The sequence below is a fragment of the Pinus tabuliformis genome, chromosome 1_1, assembly GCF_031772625.1.
Source record: "Pinus tabuliformis cultivar Carrire ecotype Pingquan chromosome 1_1, CPIR1, whole genome shotgun sequence".
Taxonomy (NCBI): domain Eukaryota; kingdom Viridiplantae; phylum Streptophyta; class Pinopsida; order Pinales; family Pinaceae; genus Pinus; species Pinus tabuliformis.
The window spans coordinates 334,912,218-334,931,877 of NC_142297.1; positions in this window are offsets into that span (position 1 = coordinate 334,912,218).

The window sequence follows — 19,660 nt, forward strand, 5'->3', positions numbered from 1 at the left end:
CATAAATCACCCAATACACTGATCTCTATCTCAAAACCAACAACAATTCTCTGCAATGTACAAAATTCCAGCCTCTGGATCTCTGGGATGAGGGATCCATATATAGATGTATGCAAAGAGGATGAGTCAGCTTATGATTTGACTAGTGGCCTCTCTCTGTCAGTTCTTGCTTCCACTTGGAGACTGAGAGCCTCTTACTCATCCTTGGTCGAACTCAGTGAGGCAAGTGTCATTGGGGAAGATTCTGAAAGCTTCCATTGTCTGTCCACCTCGTGGAATGACACTGCCACTTGTCATTTCCTGCTCAGCGCACCCTGGTAGTGCATTTAGGTGTGTTGCAACGCACCTAGCTAGTGTACTGGGGTACCATGCAACGCAACTAGCTAGTGGAGCAGCTGAAATGATCCTGATTTGACTGATTCTGAGCAGTTTCTGGTGGAGAACTTCTGGGAGAAGCTGTAATTGGTTGACCTTGTTCCTCTAGGGGTAGGAACAACACTTTTAGGGACTTAGGATCCCTTGGTTTATGGACATTTCATGCTTAGAGCTGTAAGGCACAAAAATGTCTATAACAATTGCCCCCTAAAGTATGAGGCCGTTTATCGGGTGAAATGCTTTATTAGGAGGATCCGAAGTTCTTTCAATGCTGGGAGGAGACCTGTAATAAGATACAATACAATACATTATCTTCATACTGTTTTCATGATCTAGCTGAGGCGAGCATTCCCATGCTCAGCTTTATAAATTCATTTTTTATGTACACAGGACAGACAATTGTCTGATGGTAGACTGATGATTCTGATGAAGTCATCATCCTTTTGGTAGGATGATTATCTGTGCTGCAATGCTGTACATGTCAATGTTTTTATTTTTCCTGAATATATATCGCAGCCCAAATGGATGAAACTAGATCCGGGGTCTTCAATCTCGTCCTATCTTCACTCGAAGTACAAGTCGATCCATGTGAGAAATGTTTTGAAGTCGAACATGGAAAGACATCGCTTGATTACCAGTCGATGATGTAAACTGTTAACAAGCACGAGAGGAATCACCGATAATGATGATGACCCTCAAGGTACTGCAGTACAATTCACTTGGTGTGAATAAAGGACTTGGCGTCGAACACCATGCAAAATCTTTCGGTCGAAGGTCATTGATGTATACCTGTCGCCGGAAGTGAGAAACTTGCCATTGAGGCATGCAAGCTTCAAAGTACTGAATGGGGTGTTCCTAGATCAACTTCTTGGATAATGAGCTGATGTCAACAAGAAGCGATCCGTCAAAGGAGGGACTTGATGAATCCCACATCAATGACACGGAACAGAGCAAATGATTTTGATGGAGGTGAAAACGATCTGATGATATATGGTTCAGGATGGCGGTCATGAAGGAATGAAGTATAATGTATGGTAGTGGATGGGACACGGGTGACTTCTCTGGATGACTTCTCTTGAACATGTCGGCGACACTTATGTGATGGATTGGTAGCATTTACCCCAAATTTGGATGGTATGGCGTGACCATGGTGATGTGACCGGAGAATGAAACAACCCAACCCGACTCAGGCATGGAGTGGAAGTGTCATGTTCAAGAGCGACTTGCTACCAATAAAGATTCTTTGAGTTTCTTCCCAATTTTTCCCCAGTCATTGCTGACCAGTACCTCTTTATTTTTGTCAAGCTTGAGGAGGATAACATATGCTTGTTCTATAATTTTCCCTTCGGGCAAACCCATCGCTATGTTTTAACGAGCCTAGCGATAGTGAAACTCGTTCTCGTCTAAAGACAAGTTTGTCGCTATTAATCTTTTTAACGAGTTTAACGACAAAGATAACTTGGTCCTTTTCATTTTTAGAGAGTCTGAAAAGGTGCGTAAAGGTAACTCCGAAATTCCTTTTTCGTCATCTAATCCCTTAAGTCTGAAAAAGTATAAAACAATACAAAAGGGATGACTTTTCGATAGTTTTAACGAGCCGAACAAAACAAGCGCTCGATCTTTTGTGCAATAATCCCTCAGGTCCAAAAAGATTAAAATATAGAGGAGGGATAGCACTTCCGGTCTCTTTAACGAGCTGGAAGGCCAAAACTTGGCAATCTTTTCATATTTTACGAGTCAGTTGAAAAGAGCTTAAAGAAGACTCGTCTTTTGAGAAACGAGTGATAAAATGGGTAGCAGCTGATTCCAGGTAATGGTTGGAATTTTCCAATCACGGCAGTGTCACAAGGATGGCTAGTGAAATCACTCTTCGCAACTGTTCCTCAAAATGGGTAAACAATCAAATGGAGGTGAATGATCGGCCAATGGAAAAGTGGAGGTGACGGTGCAAACACGACCAAGGCTTTAATGGCTGAAATCTTCATTCATGGTGGTTATTTACCGGGGAATAGTTCATTGTTTAATGAGCTTAAACGCGGGTGGAAACACTTGCTCATGTATTATGTTTATTTTTTAACGAGCTTGAACTATGCGCTAAAACTGCTCGATTAATCCAGTCATATGATAAGAATGTCTCATATAAAACGGCAACTTTTAGATTTTTGCCCCACATCCTTTCTTTATGCAAGTTAGGTGACGACTAATCCTACGAGTTTAAAGGGTTAGAGGTCCTAAAAATTTAAAAAATAAATAGCCGCCCCTCGCTTGCACTCCAAAAGGTTTGCATGCCCCTAGGTATAAAATATGGTTTCAAGGTTACCCCTCAATTTGCAGACAAAACATTTGTTCTATCGGGAGAGGCCTACCTCTTACAGGTTACCCAAAGATTGTTCTATTCACGGTGCAAACAAAACACTTCTTCGGCGATGTTGCTCGAAATCAACAAAGGTGAGCGACGATGCCCGCCAACTCACATAACTTTGACAAAAGAATCTTATTCTAGAATAACCCCTCTTCCAATCACGGACGGGGTACAGACTAGTCATATTCTCCCGCAGAAACCTACCCTATACCCGAACTTTTCCTGCCGAAGCAGACCAGGACGCATGCCCCCTGGGTTTCAGTCATATCCCTCCGAATTACTCACGCTCATCGGGAGGACGGACTGGAGATTGGGACATTTCTTGCGTGAAGAGACCATTTAGGGATGGTATATGACTATTTGCTATGCGTGATCCGGGAAATGAAAGCTGGTCCACGAGCTTGACCACTCTTCCTTCGTGCGGAAAACACATTACTCTAAAGAGTGAGGAGACGATGGCTCCCATGCAATAAATATAGTCTCGTCCAAGGAGTAGATTATAATCCAAGGGTCCTTGAACAACCATTACATTCATTTGAACTGTCTTCCTTCTCAATGTTATGGGCACATTGGGAAGGATCCCTAAAGGTCGACTGGTTCCTTTATCAAAGCCTGTCAGATTTCTCATCTCAGGCAACAGCGATGGCGAACCAAGCGCTTTCCAAGTAGTAGAGGAAAGGATACTCACAGAAGCCCCCTCATCTATGATGGTACCAGCCATAACCATTCTATATATTTGAACGATAATTCGGAATGGTATGCTTGCTGGTAAACGGGGTCTGCCTAGTTGATTCCAGTCGAAGGAGACAACTAGGTTGCTTGGAGGTGGGACCGAGTAGACGGCCGGGTATGGCTCTGACGAACTTCCCTCCTACGGTAAGGGAATGGGTAGATTGCCCCCATGTTCGTCGGAGTCTGTGTTGATGAAGAGAATTTGGACGGTGTCGTCCTTGTTCTCTTCAGTGACTGTATCATCCGAAGATAAAACCTCTAAAGGCAAGACCGGGTCAACTGCCGCCTCGACCTTTTGACTTTCGTCTGGTATGGATTCAGATGGTTTATCTTCGATGATAGGCGCTTCAGCCGACCACTTGAGCGGGCCGGCTGGATTCTCAACTAGCGACGGACTCGGCAAGAGTTTTTTATATCCAAGAGGAAGTCGTAACGGTGAAACCAGACGATCATCCAAAACTCTTTTCGCTTCGTCTAAGAAGGGACAACGATGGACGGCATGATTGCCTTCGTACAGTTTACAGGGAAATCTAGCTTTCCCTCTTTGTCCTGGGGCTTCACTTTCGCTAGTTGACGGTGTGCTTTCAACATGATCACGAGAGGTTGATGACACTGGATTGTGCAAACGAGGAGACCAGTCCCTTAGTATCCGAGGGATGCAAGGACAATCTCTGTGAAAGTGGTCTCCTTTGCAAATGACACATGGAGATTTAGGCCTGGTCGGTGCAGTGTGTGGATTTTCGTTAGACGACACTCGTTTTCCGCCATTCGCCTTTGGCTCCTTCTTCTTCTTCTCCTTCTTCTCTTTAGGAACTTGACTTTTGGCTTTGCCAGCCCCATCAAGCGAAGAGGAAGGAGGAGAGGAAGAATTAGAGGAAGTAGAAGGTTGGTGGGCAACTCTGGACTCGTCTAATTACTGATTCGATTGTTCAGGAATAGTGGTGTTCTGAACGACATTGGTTGAGAAGAGCCAGACTAGCAAGCCAATTGTCAGTCCTGGAAGCGACAATGTGGCCATATGGGGTGCACCAACATCTCCCCAAGAGGAGAAGGGACTAGGATTTCCACCAAGGGGAATTCCTTGGTTGGTAGACTCCATTTTCTCAACCTACGATCAACGTAGGAAAAGGGTATGAATATTCCGTTTAAAATAAATTTTAAGACGCTTGGACGCAAGTTGTTTTTTCAATTTTTAAGAGTCGAGAAAAAACAAAAGATGACTCTAGTCTCCTTTGATTTTTAATGAGCCTGAAGTGACAAGTGCTCAGATGGACCTTTTCTGTTAAGGAGTCTGAAGAGGAATGAAAGGGACTGCTTTGGAGATCTAGGTAGAGGGAGTACCAAACCAATCGCAAAACTGCAGAATACTTTTTACGGTACGGCAGTCAATCTTCCCGAATGCTGTGTTCGGTGCATTGCAATCAGTAGGGCGGCCGACACGGCTTCTTATGGATAAAAGGTTTTAAGCCTATAGGGGTCTCCCAATATATACTCGACGGTACGTGGGAGCACAAGTCCGTACTGGCACTTATCATCTCAAAGTGGAGGAATCACCCAACCATCAGTGAGGACAATAGTTACCAGGCTTTACGACGCCGGAATACGTCTCTAGCCTAGACCTCTAAATGTTGTGCGTTAAGTTCCAAAGCGTTGTTAGATTCATTCAGTTTATTTTAAGTTGATCTTTCTTAGAAGTTTGCCTTTTGGGATCACCACGAGATGTAGATGAAATTCCTAAAATGCAATCTAAAGATGATAAGCAAGCTTTTATCTCTTTTCAGCAATGAAAATCCTAGCTACAAGGGGAAAAGAAAGACACAATCTTTTCTCAAAGAGCAAGAGCACACTGTAAATGCACTTTTCCTAAATCAAGCCAAACAGACTATCAATATGCAAATGCACATATGCATGTATTTGTTTTCACTTTCTTAATATTGATGCCTAAAAAGAAAGTTGATGTACAAATCTGAATTTGCTTTCAAGTGAAAAACACAAACAAGCTTCTTTTCGAAATCAAAAGGTAGAGAAGATTACGACACTTTATGATTTTGAAATAAACACTTGTTTCGACACTAGAAAGTGACAAATTCAAACCAAAGACAAAAGTAAAAGCATAATCTACCGTCAACAGCAAATAAACTTTCTCCTAGGATCAGAATCGACACTTGCGACAGATCTAAATCCAAGGACGACAGTATGACTATTCTACTCTTTCAATGGAAAACTGTAAATGATGTAACAAACACACAAAGAACATCTACAGTCTTTTTGTACAAAGGAGGTGGAATTAAGGCAAAGAAAAGGGGTTTTTAAACAGACACACACTGATCACAGGCTGCAAAATCAGAGACAAAACTGAAAAAATGAAGCAAAGAACCTCAGCTGCACAGGGCTAGGCTGATCAGCGCACCTGTTACACAGAGAAACTGAATTGCAGCGCAGGTAGCCCTCTCGGGAACTGCGTTGAAATGCAGAGTCTCTTCACAGTGGCTGCGCTGGGGCAGAAATGAGACTTCTATCCGGGTTCTAGGTCACGATTTGCAGTTTAATCTATGGATTTTGGCCGAGTAAAAGCAATCAGTAATGCACAATCAGAGGGTGGATTTAAAGGAGGTCTAAGAGCTATCACAAAGGGTAATCAGATCATTTGTGAATCAGCTGTTCAAATCATAAACAAATCCAGTGAAAGGATTGAAGTAGCAGGTGTCTACTTTGCATTTGATAATGGCAAATGCAGTTCGATTGCTACTTCTGTGTTTATGAAACAAACAACAAGAGAAACACAAACAAACTAACTAGACACGATCCCTAGTGGAGTCGCCATTTTGTTAACGGGAAAAGTGTCTACTCAGAACGCCCCTATCCCACTAAGATGTGACAGTACCTTAGAAACAAACAAGGAAAACTACTTTCGTATTCTTCTTTATGAACTATAAACGAAGAGGAATAGGATGAACCAACTTGTGTCTTGCGCTAGTCCTTTGATCCGATCTCTCTCCTCTTTGACAGCTTCCAACTACTTGCTCCCTCACTTGCCCAGCTTCACCAAGTTCCTGCAAGATCACAGAAGAGGAAAACTACACAAAGACATGGATTTATATTCATAAATAGCTTAGGATCAGATTTAAGCTAAACATGCAAATATAACAAAACATCACTGATACACAAGCATGTAGGAGAAACTCAAATAGTTTTATTGATATAACAAGAAGGTCTAGGAGGAGTTACAACTGATGATTCCTGATCCAACATCAACCCCCAGCAAAGGAATCCCCTCTTCACCTCCAACAAAGCATAAATCACCCAATACACTGATCTCTATCTCAAAACCAACAGAAATTCTCTGCAATGTACAAAATTCCAGCCTCTGGATCTCTGGGATGAGGGATCCATATATAGATGTATGCAAAGAGGATGAGTCAGCTTATGATTTGACTAGTGGCCTCTCTCTGTCAGTTCTTGCTTCCACTTGGAGACTGAGAGCCTCTTACTCATCCTTGGTCGAACTCAGTGAGGCAAGTGTCATTGGGGAAGATTCTGGAAGCTTCCATTGTCTGTCGACCTCGCGGAATGACACTGCCACTTGTCATTTCCCGCTCAGCGCACCCTGGTAGTGCATTTAGGTGCGTTGCAACGCACCTAGCTAGTGTACTGGGGTGTTATGCAACACAACTAGCTAGTGGAGCAGCTGAAATGATCCTGATTTGACTGATTCTGAGCAGTTTCTGGTGGAGAACTTCTGGGAGAAGCTGTAATTGGTTGACCTTGTTCCTCTAGGGGTAGGAACAACACTTTTAGGGACTTAGGATCCCTTGGTTTATGGAAATTTCATGCTTAGAGCTGTAAGGCACAAAAATGTCTATAATAGCGATGCATACTGAAAAGCCCTTCTATGGGGTGCGATGGGCGAGAGTGGACAAATGGCAGAGTCAATTTGCGAGGTGGAGGATCATGGAATCTTCCAAAAACTTCTCCTGTGACACTTGCCTCTCTGCATTCACCCAGGGATGAGTAAGAGATCATCAATATCCAAGTGGAATTAAGAACTATCAGAGAGAGGGCACTAATCAAATCTCAGAAGCTGACTCACCTCCCTGCAATCATCTATATATGGATCCCTCATCCCAGAGATCCAGAGGCTGGAATTTTGTATCTTGTAAGGAAGTGCTGCTGGTTTCTTGGTGTAACATCATAGTGTTGGGTGATCTAAACTTTTCATGAGGTGAAGAAGGGCTTTCTTGCTTAGAGGATGACGCCGGGTTAGAAAAAGTGGTTGTAATCCTCTTTTCTATTCTTGATATTAATAAATCTATTCAAGTTTTCCTCCACATTCTTGTATGATTGATGATATATGCATTTGTGTGGTCAATATATATCTGGTCCTATATTGTTTGTGATAGTAGATCTCTGTTCTTGGATAGTGTTATGCTACTTTGATTCCACAGGTGTTCTTTGAAGCTGGGTAGATGAGGAAGCAAGTGGCAAAGATCTATCAGAAGGGAGAGGAATCAAGCAAGGAACCAAGCGCAAGAGAGAGGTTGGTCTCCTTTGTTCCCCTCTTATCTACTTCTCATAAAGGAAAACGAAAGTAGTTTTAGTTTGTTTGTTTCTAAGACAACTACCAGTCTTAGTGGGACTAGCAGCTCTGCATGGACACTAGTTTTCCCGATAACAGGAGGATTGGAGCTATATCTACATTGCAGTTCATCGGATTGGATGTTCCTTTTAACTGATCTGAGGTTTCTCGGGGACCGGATCTTGTTTATGAGTTTTTTCTTCACGCCACAGCCTCCTCAAAGCCTCTTAGATTTTTACTTTGACACAGACCTGGATATTGACGCACACAATTGTCAAGAAACGATTCTGGATATGTAATCACAAACATATTTCCAATTATTTATCAAAACTCCAGTTGGAAACTAAATTATTTTTTGGGTTCGAGCTTCTAAAAGGGTTAAAAATTTGAAGAAAAATATCCTACATACCTAGGGGTTTCTGACAATGCTTCAAAGCCTAATATGTGGAGGCAAATGGATGCAAGATGACTTTAAAATACAAGATTATAATGTTACTCCATCATCCACCATCTATTTAAATTTTGCGACTCTAGGGATGATTTTTTGGATCAAGCAAAATAAGGGTTGCATGGGGTGTTTCTGGATCTAGTCCTCCCAAAGGACAAGCGTTGAATCAAGGAGCCTTGTCTTTCAAAGACATTCTAAATGGAAAATGACTACCTCTGCTAATCCAAAACAGACACATAATATCCCCAACCCCTATATAGTGGAACAACTGAATCAAGTTCCAACATTGACTATAGATCTATCAGAAACAAATGATCTACTCTCAACATATGAAGCCCAAACTGTTATATGCAGATTCAATAGTTTTTGGCCAAAACCAATGGATATTTTTCACTGGATCTTCACAAATTGGATAATGAACTGTGAGATCCACCTCTTCTCCAAAGGCTTCTTCATAGTAAAGTTTGCATCATCAAAGGATCAGAATATATTATGCAAGAAGGCCCATGGTTTTGGGGATCTACGAGACTTTTGTTACTCCATGGTTCCCAAATTTTGACACAAATACAATGGTAGTATCAAGAATGTCGGTTTGGGTTAGACTGCATAATCTCCCACTACATTTCTGGCATCATAAAGTACTAGAAGGCATTGGGAATATCTTAGGGTGATACATAAAGACAAATACACAAAGAGTTGAAGAACGAATCTTCACTTTCGCCAGAATTTGTGTGGAGGTGGATCTCAACAAAGGATTTTCAGATCACATCCTCCTGACTCATAATAAGTAGTGTTGGACATAATTTCTAGATTTTGAAAACATGACTTTTAGATGCATAATATGTCGACAGACATGACATCTACAAAATACATGTCTCGAGGCTAAAAAAGAGCCATGAAGGAATAAGAAATCAGTGAAGCAACCCAAAGGATGGAAATTTCCTCAGCATCTACCCAAAGACGACGAGGATGAAGAAGAAATGGGTCCCCTTGCCAATGAAGAAGTACAAAATCCACAAGAAAATGTAGAAAAGAAGGAAACAAATCATGAAGCATCAGCAATCCTAGTTCCCACAATGCAGCTGAAGGGGAGACCTGAGTCTAAGGAATTGGGAGGATACAAATGTCAACATGTCTCAAATAGCTCGGATAAAGATAAGGAAATTTTGAAAATAGATGAAGAGAAACCACTAGCTCTTGTATCAATCACTCTATCTCAAGGAAAATAAAGTAGAGAAGAAGAAATGGAGAAAAGGGTAACCTGTTTCTCTATAGTTTATTTATATTGACTCTGTGATCACCAATCTTGACTAGCTTGATGAATGCTTTACAAGCATCTACAAGATGCATTTTTTTCATTAATAAAATTACAATTTTTCTTGGGGAAAAAAGATACTACAAATATGCAATTAAATCATTAAACAATTATCATCCAACAGATATAGGTTCTCTTGAATCCAACGTTCAACTTTGATTTAAATCTAACCAGCCATAGGAAGATAGTTTTTCCTTATTTTCAAATAAGCGTGAAATTGCATAAAATCAACAATAGTGCCAAAACAATACAATGAATATTGATTTAGAACAAAATAAACCAAAACTTAATAAAAGTAAAGGCTATCAACCAACCATCAAATTCAAACAATAGTGTACAAAAATCTAGATCTGGTCACGAGCTTTGAAGTACAAAAGATCTCAAAGAATGTTCAAGATAACATGAGTTTCTTTGATCTCAGCATATCCCATATAGTATGTCCCTGGAGGTTCTAGTTTATCTCACAAAATTTATTTCACAGTAGTGGAAAATCTCCTTTTTTTTTTTTAAAAATCAGACCTCCCCATCATCAACTCCAGGGCCTCCTTTATTAATAATACAACTTAATTAAAAATAGAGGTCTATTCAACAAAATTATTTTGAAAATCCAAAATGGGAATATTTAACGGGCTAGAGGATTGAATTTAAAAGTCTGCAATTCCCATCTTGAATCATAAGCCAATCAATTGGTAACTTCCTTCAAAACATAAAGGGGTTTGTTTTCTTTCTGGCCTTGGGCTTTCAAATTCTCTGCCAAATCTCTAGAAAAACTATTATTAAAACATATATCAAAACCATAAACTATTATTAAAATCAAACTCTAAAATCATTTAAATCTAATCACCCCAAAAAAAAATCGCTTGTAGATTAAAACCAATTTCATGCATCTAGGCCAAACTGTTACAAGTACATGGAAATATTTAGCTTTATATTGTATAGTGTTTCATTTACTGTTACATTTCTAACAAATTGATGGCATTTTGAAGAGATTCACAAGTAAAGATGTTTTGGCACACAATTTTATTTCTAAAAATAAATCTGGTGATCTTGATTTGATGTGATTTTGTGGTCTTTTTTTTTTCAATTTTTTTTAGACATTTAACTTGTATATTTTCCAAAATTAGCATTCCCAGATTATTCTCCTCCTTTCTAGCTTCAAATGAGCTATCATGCACCTAATTTGGTGCTCTGGAACTCAAGATATTGCCTCAGGAAGTCGAGGTTCAACCAACATTCCTCCCATCAATGCATGGGCTAATTGTGGCCTTTGATTTAAAATAAAAAAAATATTGTACCACATGCATGGCAGAGTAAAGGCTTAGAGAGTTTATATTGTTTTTTTTATTACCATAGTTTGTGTGAAAACATTGAGGGAGCTATGGTGGAGAACTATGTGTTTGAATGTATTTCCCACACAAAATTAAAGTGAAGTAATAAGATCTAACAAATAAACTCAAACTTCAAACCCTTCGAGAGGAAGTCTGAGTGAGGTAGCATCCATGGAGTCCTTAGTGGAATACAATTGAATAAAATAAATAAAAACTCTCGAACCTTCTTGGACCCCATTTCGCCTTATTAGAAGATTTAGAAATTTTTAAACTAAAAAGTGGCGAGACAAGAACCCTTTATGTGATTTGATGTTAAATACCTTCTTGGACCCCATTTCGCCTTATTAGAAGATTTAGAAATTGTTAAACTAAAAAGTGGCGAGACAAGAACCCTTTATGTGATTTGATGTTAAATTCCTTTGCGCCGATGATATCCGAGAGATGATGCAGTTTATGTTATTTGATGTTAAATTCCTTTGCGCCGACGATATCCGAGAGATGACGCAGTCCATCTCGGGACAAAATTTTCGGGCAGTTTTAAAACTTCTCTATCCAAACTTTCTGAGATATGAGATAAGTTGGTATCCATGTTGACGTGGACAAAGTGGTGACATGTCATCTATGTGAAGGTGCCACATGCCATGTGGAATGAGCAATTTTGGGGTGCTGATATGGTGAAATTGACTTGACACGTGGTGGTGATGTGGAAGTGCTAAGTGTAATGTTTGACGTGTAGGTTATGCTAAGTCAGTGATGCCACCTCAACATGCCATGTAGGCCACCATGTCAACATGCCACCTTATCAAGATAGAGGAAAAATGCAAAACTTTGGTGGGCCATAAATTTCGATTTGGGAGTCGAAATGAGGTAAATTTTATATCGGGGAAAATTTCTCGAAGAGAGGAAGATGATGGAAGTGTCAAAAGTTGAAACTTATAAATAACTAAAAATAACAAATAAAATGGAAATCAGGGCAATTTTTTGAGTTGTTGAGGCCTCAACATAATGAACACATATTTGATTAAAATTGGAATTACACAATAGATCTAGAATTTTCATACTTTAATAAGATTGAGTTTTTCCAAAATGAGGAATTAGAAAATCACTTAATTCATTACTTTGAAATGATATATTCACTATTTTTGTGATAAAATTATCATAATAAACTATATAACACAAATTTATATAAACTTGCTTAAGAAAATATCTCAAGTCTTCATTCCTTAATGAATAATAATACGTTATTGTTAATTTTTATTATTCCTTTTTAATTAATTAGTAATATTGTAATTTACTAATAATTATTATTTATTAATAATAATTTACTAATTATTATTAAGTGATTTATAAATTAATAAATCATTATTAAATAACTAAGCTAACTAATTGAATAATTTAATTTAATTATCTAATAATTAAATAACCAAGGGGGTGATTTTCAGCATATTGATAAACTAGAAATCCAACTTTCTTGGGGACTTTGGCAAAACAACTAGTAATTGAGCAAAATCTTATGGCCTATCCTTAACAATTATAGAGAATATTCAAGATGTGCTCATTCTTGGGGCCTCCATTATTAAATTTATCTATCATTTGATCAACAATATCACCATTTTTTGTGATAAAACTATCACGATAAACTATATAAGACAAATTTATATCACCATTTTTTGTGATAAAACTATCACGATAAACTATATAAGACAAATTTATATCACCATTTTTTGTGATAAAGCTATCACGATAAACTATATAAGACAAATTTATATAAACTTACACAAACAAATCTTTGATGTCTTCATCTTGGACTTAGTTAGATTATTTATTCTAACATTATTTATGGTTTATATTAAAAAGTTAATTACTATTATTTGATAACAAGAATTCTTTATATGTTAGTATTTTTAGTGACTTTAATTATGATTTGATATAGTAAATAGTATCACACTATGTGTTGAGTTACTATTCTAATAGAAGGTTGGCACAATTTTAAAATGCCCATAAAACTTATTTAATGATATAATTATACTAGTAATATACTAGTTACAAAAACAAATTTTAATTTTAGGTACTACTATTGGTAATTTTGTTTGTGTTGATAGCCTCAAGGGTTAGCTCAATTGATTGAGGTCCTGTTGCTAAAGCACCTTGCCATTGGGTGACCATGGGTTCAATTCTCCTTGACGTCCTTAGGGTTAGGATCAGATTAGTTTGGTTGGAGGGTGTGGTCCTTTCGAGTGGACCTACCCTGATTTTCCGTGAAAACAAAATGTTTGTGTTGACCATCTTATAATCGATTAGAGAATTTTTTTATATAAGACTGTATTATATTTAAATTTATTCTTTTAACAATTATAACGAATCATACAATTGAAATTATAACAACATAATTGATGTCTATTAGTATTATTTATTGTTTTATATAAATTTAAAGTTAATTTCATGAATGATTACATAATGATTAATAAATTTTGCAAAAAAAGAATCACATATAAAGCTATATAATGACATTAATAATAATAGATGGTTGAGACTATTATTAACCTATATTTTAGTTATAATTTTCTATTATGGAAATTATTCTATCTATATTGTCTTACTATAATAAGTCTAGGAGATGGCACCATTTTAGAGTGTTGAATATATAAAACTATTAAATAACATAATATCAATTTTTGTGTTTGTTATAATTCACAACAATTTCATTTATTGTTATTGTAACGTATTTTGTTTATATTGAGATTTAATTTACGACACCCTAATATCATATCCTCTTCATCGAAGCATATATTTCTCCCATTGAAAGCATGACATCAACAATTTATGTATAAGAAGAGGTTAAGTAACATGGAGGAGAAGAGATTTCTTAAAATTGTTGGTAACTTTAGCCAAAAACACCTTCAACTAAGACGGGGATGGCATAAGAATGAGAAACCTTGCATAGACCATTGGGACAAAAAGAAGATCATTTTGCAAAATAAAAATATTAATATTTAAGAGATTATTGATTCAAAATTTAGTTATTATTAAAAAGTGGGGTGATAAAGAGTTACAGGGTAAAAGGAGACTAAGATATTATATTCAGGAGGTGATCAACCCAAATCTCAAAAACTAGAAGTTTTTAGGCTTTGTTTTGAGTAGTGTAAAGAAGAAAATAAGCATTTTGAAAATAAGAACAAACTCTCATGATCTCCATAGTTCATAAGGTAAATTCCAAAAACACCATGAGAGGAAAGTGTCTATCACATTTCTAACACTCAAATGGTTGAATATGAAAAGTGCTAGGTTCACTTAGATTGCCTAACTGATCATACTTAGATTGGATCTAAATTTCAAAATATTTGTGACATTACAAACCTTCTTGACCTTTTAACTCAAAAAATCTATGTCAATCTTGAAATGCTTCTCTTAATGTTTTTTGAGTGTAAAAATAAAATTCTAAATAATTATGAGTAATCACTTTATGGCCTAGAAAGGTCCAAGAGACCATATTCACTCTTAGCAGATGTTAATCATCATCATCATCACCACCATCATCACTATATATTATTATAGGAAATTCACAACACTTTAAAGTTGACAAGATAAAAATAAATTATAAACTGGAATAGTAACATGATATTTATTTATTTATATTTTTGTGTTAAAAGCTAAGTTGATTGAGGCTTACTTCATGAATAATATGTTAATGTGTGAGAAATATCTTTGTTATAAAATTATTTAATGTCAATGACATTAGTAATGTCCAATATATATTATTATTCATTTTGACAACGAAAATAGATTATGAATAAAAAAACAATAAAGTAGTATATATTGTTTTTTTTTTCCTCCAATACAAGAGGAAATAGGTTAAACTAACTAAACTAGTTATTGCAAATGTTCATTATTTATTCCCGCTTTGTTTGAATATATTATATTGAAAATAATATAGAATTAATATTCTTCTAAAAGTTAGATCGCTTATAATAATTATTTTCTAATTAGTATTAATATTTATGTATTAAAACCAAGTTCATAAAGATTTAGCTCATGAGTAATAGATTGAATAAGAAATTTCTTACTTATAAAGTTATTTAATGACATGTAAATATTGTGTTTGTTACTATTATTAACTATTAATGATCACACTAATACCTACTTTGCCTATGTTTAATATATGCTATTACACTAGTACAATGTTAGCATGCCTTGAAAGTCTAGAAGAGAAAATATTTTGTGAGTCTACTTGTGTTATTGATGATCAAAATTATTTTTTTATGAATTAGAATGCAACAAAGTAATACTATTTGATTTATATCATATATAACAAGAAATATTAAGAGAAACTCACTTCAAACTTTATTTCAATTGTCTGGCATTTAGTCATTAAGTGTTTAAATGGTTTATATTGAAATTAGCGACTCCAATATTGTTTAAATATACCAAGTCTAAAATATATTGTTTTGAAGTGCATTAATAATTTTGACTATGCACATTTGATATAGTGAGAAGTTATGTTGGTTAAAAAAACTTTGAATTTAAAAATTGAATGAAAGTGTGATGTAATTTGCATAAAGTATCGTCACATGATTAAAGTCAAGTTGAACCAAAATTTGCATGTATGTAATAAATAATATAAAACTCAAAAAATAATATGAATAAAATATTTGATAAACAACAAACATTAAAAATTGTTTTTGAGGTATATTAATAGATCTTTCAAAAAACAAAACTACATTCATGAATCATCCTGACCTAATCTCAGGATATTCTCTCAAGTAGATCAAGAATAACTTCTACACCACATTTATTTATATTGTCTCCTTGCACTATTATTTCTTTGGTGTCCATGCCCAAACTATCGTATTGATTTGAATAGGACCAAGTTCTATGTCATTAGAATTTGGTAACCAATATTGTTCTAAAATTTTTCCATTCCATTTCCTTGAAATAAGTTTACACCATTAAACCTTTACATGAAGAGTACCACTTTCATTATCCTTGAAGTTATCTAAGGTGGATTTTTCCATCCAAATCATCTCTCCTTCATCCTCATTTCTTGATTTAACTTGCAACATATTAATTTTCTCAACATCAATCATAGGATCAAATGTTATATTTGGCTTGTTGCCCTTGGGTCCAACATATATTGGTTTATATGCCACATTATAAAATCTCCATTCATAATACTTTAGATTACATAGAGTGAATTATGGTCATAATACATAATTTTCCTTGTCTTTGGCCAAATATCCTTAGAAGATGAATCACTTCCATGAAGTATTGTATGCTCAGTATAGGTTTCATCTAATGTATCAGAACTCTTTCCCAATACTCTACTCTGTTTTTCCATTCTCTTATAACAATTGGTGAAGCCTCATTTCGATAGTGTCTTTCCACTTTTTTATGTATGATGTTATTCCTTCCTTAAATTCTTATAAGTAGACATCATTCTCTTCGGGACATAAGAGGCATGGCTGCTCTGTGGGAAGTTTAGGTCGACCTTCATCATCTATATTAGACAACGCGATTGATTCTTACCACTAAATATCTCTGGTGGATTCTTTGTATCTTAGTACTAAAACATCATTGACTACACAAAATTGGAAGTATTGGACATTAAGAGGTCCTATTAGTGCATTTTTCCCCTGCTTGATGTATCAATTAGGGAAGCTTTTGAAGTCATACAACTTGTCAATAAGTGTAGGTGGAAACACTCACTTTTCTTTAGTTTTGTGATATGTATCCATCATATTTGGTAGAAAATATACATCTTTAATTTTCAAGTTGGAAGACATTCTTCCATATGCTCCATCTATTTCTTTGTGGGTGTCTCCCACTGGAAAGAACCCAACCTCAATAGTGATAAAGACACGAAGAGCAGTTAAAAGCAATGAAAACATGAAAAGATAGACATTCTTATTATCGCTTGTTGAATTATCCATTTGTAACAACAAATGTGGAGGAAGAAGTTTAAAATCAAAATTATGATTTCTTGATCTTCCATGAGACATAAAACTATTAAATAACATAATACCATTTTTTGTGATTGTTATAATTTACAACAATTTCAATTATTGTTATAGTAACTTATTTTGTTTATGTTTAGATTTAAGTTACGACACCCTATTATCATATCCTCTTCATCGAAGCATAACTTTATCCCGTTGAAAGCATGGCATTGAAAACTTATGTATAAGATGAGGTTAAATAACATGGAAGAGAAGAGATTTCTTAAAATTGTTGGTTACTTTAACCAAAACCACCTTCAACTTAGGTGGGGATGGCATAAGGATGAGAAATCTTCTATAGACCATTGGGACATAAAGAAGATCATTTTGGAAAATAAAAATATTAATATTAAAGATATTATTGATTCAAAATTTAGTTATTATTAAATAGTGGAGTGATGAAGAGTTAGAGGGTAAAAGGAAACTAAGATATTATATTCTGGAGGTGATCAACCCAAATCTCAAAAATTAGAATTATTTAGACTTTGTTTTGAGTAGTGCAAAGAAGAAACTAATTTTTTTTAAAATAAGAACAAACTCTCATGATTTCCATATTTTAACTGGTAAATTCCAAAAACACTACGAGAAGAAAGTGGTTGTCACAATTGTAACACTAAAAGGATTGAATATGAAAAGTGTTAAGTTCATTTAGATTGCCTAATTGATCACACTCAGATTGTATCTAAATTTCAAAATATTTGTGACATTACAAATCTTCTTCACCTTTTAACTCAAAAAATCTATCTCAATCTTTAAATGCTTCTCTTAATGTTTTTTGAGTGTAGAAATAAAATTATAAATAATTATGAGTAATCACTTTATGCCCTATAAAGGTCCAAGAGACAATATTCACTCTTACCAGATGTTAATCATCATCATCATCATCATCACCATCATCACCACTATCATCATTATATATTATTATAGGAAATTCACAACACTTAAAGTTGACAAGATAGAAATAAATTATAAATTGGAATATTAACATAATAATTTTATTTATTTATATTTTTGTGTTAAAAGCTAAGTTGATTGAGGCTTACTTCATGAATAATATATTAATGTGTAAGAAATATCTTTGTTATAAAATTATTTAATGACAATGACATTAGTAATGTTTAATATATATTATTATTCATTTTGACAATGAAAATCAATTATGAATAAAAATAGCAATAAAGTAGTATAGATTGTTTTTCTCAAATACTAAGAGGAAATAAGTTAAACTAACTAAACTAGTTATTGCAAATGTTCAATATTTATTCTTGCTTTGTGTGAATATATTATATTGAAAAGAACATAGAATTAATATTCTTCTAAAAGTTAGATCACTTATATTAATTCTTTTATAATTAATATTTATACTTATGTAATAAAACCAAGTTCATTTGCGGGCTGTTTTCCTTTAATGGAGGCCCGTGGATACACGACAGCCACTTTTTTTGATGCGGCTGAGTACAGGCAGTATACTTTAGGAAACTTGGTTTTCTTTACTGTGTATCGAAGTCATGTTAAATGACGAAGCATGGGGAAGGTTGGTACCTCCTTGTATCAGGCAGCTTTGTGATCTGCTGGATGTTAACTCATCTTTTTTGTAGCTCTTTTATTATATAATAGAAAAGCTCGGCTTTTTTCCTTGGAAAAAAATAAAACCAAGTTCATCAAGATTTAGCTCATTAGTAATAGATTGCATAAGAAATTTCTTACTTATAAAGTTATTTAATGACATGTAAATATTGTGTTTGCTACTATTATTAACTATTAATGATCACACTAATTAACTACTTTGCCTATGTTTAGTATATGCTATTACACAACTATAATGTTACTGCGCCTTGAAAGTCTAGAAGAGAAAATATTTTGTGAGTCTACTTGTTGGCTTGTTGGGGCCTGACCCAGGTTTGGAGTTAATTAGCCAAACAAATCCCTGTACTATTGGCCCTTTCGGCAGCAGTCCACAGAGCGCAAATTGAGGTCTCACCGGAAGTAGTATGGGGGGGTGCTGGAACCATGTTTCTGCACCCTTGAGATGTCTGAGGGGTTGATTTGGTCCAACTGTGAATCCCTTCACACACTTCCCTGACCTGCGAGGCCTTTGCGCCTTGATATATCCGCCTTTGCGCAACCCTAACCAGTGGCTGTGGGCTTTCGGCGCTGCTGGAGCAGCGATCTGCACTATTTCCCTTAGTCACACCCGGGATCTTCCTTATCTTGTTATAACAGTTAGTTATCTTCGTGTAACCAGATGCCTTATATTATATTATTTATTCAATACATTCATATGAGTTCGCGCAGAAAATAAATAGTAAACTTGTAATTCAGACCCAATATACTTCAATGCATAAAACATGAAAGGATACACAGAAATATGGAAAAAATTCTCTTTTATTAATTCTTCCAATGGTTACAGATTTGACCTGTCCCGCGCACTCAGCTGCAAGGGTCCGCACACTCAGCTGCGAACTACTAGGCCTCTGCACACTTAGTTGCAGAGCCTTCTCCTACTCTGTGACCCAAAGACACAAGTCTAC